Below are 2,257 nucleotides of genomic sequence, written 5' to 3' on the forward strand. Positions count from 1 at the left end.
TTGTGCGGTGGTTTGGTTGATACAAGGAGGGGGATTTGGATATACAGGGTGAGATAAAAAAACTGCAACAAAGTCAAACGCCATAATTTTTACATTTTTTTAAATTTTATTGAATGAAAGCAGAAATGTCGGAAATAACATCAAATTTTAGAACAAGTTTAGATTTGTTCGAATTGGTCACCTTTGGCACGAATTATGGCCTTCAAACGGCCAATGAAACCTTCACACGCTGCCCGAATGTTGCTCTGCGGTATTTGGGCCTATTCCCGGCGAAGCGCTTGCTTGAGGTGGTCGACACTTTTATATTTTTTTGGGGCAACCTTCCTTTCCAAAATACTCCAGGCACAATAGTCCAACGGATTAATATCCGAAGATTTCGGTGGCCATTGTGTGCTGAAAATGAAGCGAGGAACCTCATTTTGTAACCATTCTTAGGTGGCTCGTGCTGAGTGCGATGGTGTTGAGTTTGAATGTCCAAGGTCTGCGGCCAAATATTTGAGTGCCCAAGGCTTAAATACACCCTCCAGAATATTTTCGCGATAATATTCAGTATTTTTTCTGATACCACGGTCGATTAATACGAGCAGAGAGCGACCATCGGCTGTTATGGCCGTCCATACCATCACCATGGCCGGCGCTTGAGATCTGGTGGACAACCGAAGGTGCACATTTTCAGCTGACCTCTTTGGTTTGTTTACAAACTGCTAGACAACGAATGTTTTCTCATCGGAGACAGAGAAAACCAAATTCGGCAGTTCACCACTTTCGGCCAAGCGAAGTAACTCTTTAGCTCTTTTTAGTCTATTTTCTGTCGTCTTTCTGTTGCGGTGTAAGTTCTTGCACTTTTTGGAATTTCAATGGCTTTCCGCCGAGTTCATTTTTCAATATTTGCCGAATGGAATATTGCGATATGTTCAGCTCACGAGACATTTTTTGGCAACTGCGCCGCGGGTTTCGATCAAGACGCTTTTTTACTTTTCGAACCATTTCTGCTGATGTTGCTGTTTTCTTCCGTCCACTTCCTTGACGTCGGGCTACGCTACCAGTATCACGGTAACGAGCGATGGTACGAGATACAAAAGATTTATTCCGATTCAAATACTGGAGTGCTCTAACGATAGCCACTTGTGGTTTTCCGGCCAAATATAAAGAAATCACACTATCACGCTTGAATTCCATCACGAATAACTTTTTCTCTGGAGAATTTTCACCAAAATGCTTTTGTACACTTGTAAACAATATAATGAGATGTCACTAGAATAATTTTACCAGCGATGGTGCTAAATCCTGTTGGAGTGTCCAAAGTCTGCGGCCAAAATGTTTGCGTGTCCAAGGCTTTAACACCCTCCAGAATATTTGTCGCGATAATATTCGGCATTTATTCTGATGCCACGGTCGATTAATGCGATCAGAGAGCGAACATCGGCTGTTATGGCGGCCCACACCATCACCATGGTCGGCGCTTGAGTTCTGGTGGACAACCGAAGGTGCATATTTTCAGGTGACCTCTTTGGCAAGTAAACACGATAATTTTGTTGGTTTACCACTGCCTGACAACGAATGTTTTCTCATTGGAGAAATGACAGCAGTATGAGTTGGTTGCAGTTTTTTCATCTCCTTAAAATCATTACATATCGATATGTAAGGATTCTAGGGAATCTTAAGTCGAAAATACCAAAACATGTTGTAAAGGGGGGAACTTTCCTCCTCTATCTAGGTTACTTTGCGATGCGAACTATTCTATTATTCTATTTTTAGCTCTACTTTCAGAATCTGCTGGATTTTGCCTGTACTATGGAGAATAAAAAAAAATTGTCTCACAGTGTACCCTTTTAAACCTCTAGCAATACTCCGGTTATTTTAGATCGGTCAAGATTCTCATATCATCCGGATCGGTCCAAAATAACCAATGTCTTGCTTTAGACATCGAAGGTAAATAACACTGTGCGACAAAATTCGAGTTTTTCAATAACCGCACGCAAAATCCAGTACTTTCTCAAAGTAGAGCTAAAAATCAGCAGTTCTTGGCAAAGAGATATCTAAAATCGGGAGGACTATATGCATTATAATATTTCAAAATATGACATAATAAATTCTAAATCAGGGCTCCAATTTGGGGTGAAAATTTTGTGGTCTCTTCCCCACTTTACAGCTTCAGTTCTCATATGTAAATAAAGTTCTCCCATATTTGAGTACATAAAAATTTCTCCCCCCAGACGAACTTAAAATATCCTTACCTATTCCGTTTTTCTTTTGT

Source organism: Musca domestica, unplaced genomic scaffold (genome assembly GCF_030504385.1).
Source record: "Musca domestica strain aabys unplaced genomic scaffold, Musca_domestica.polishedcontigs.V.1.1 220, whole genome shotgun sequence".
NCBI lineage: Eukaryota > Metazoa > Arthropoda > Insecta > Diptera > Muscidae > Musca > Musca domestica.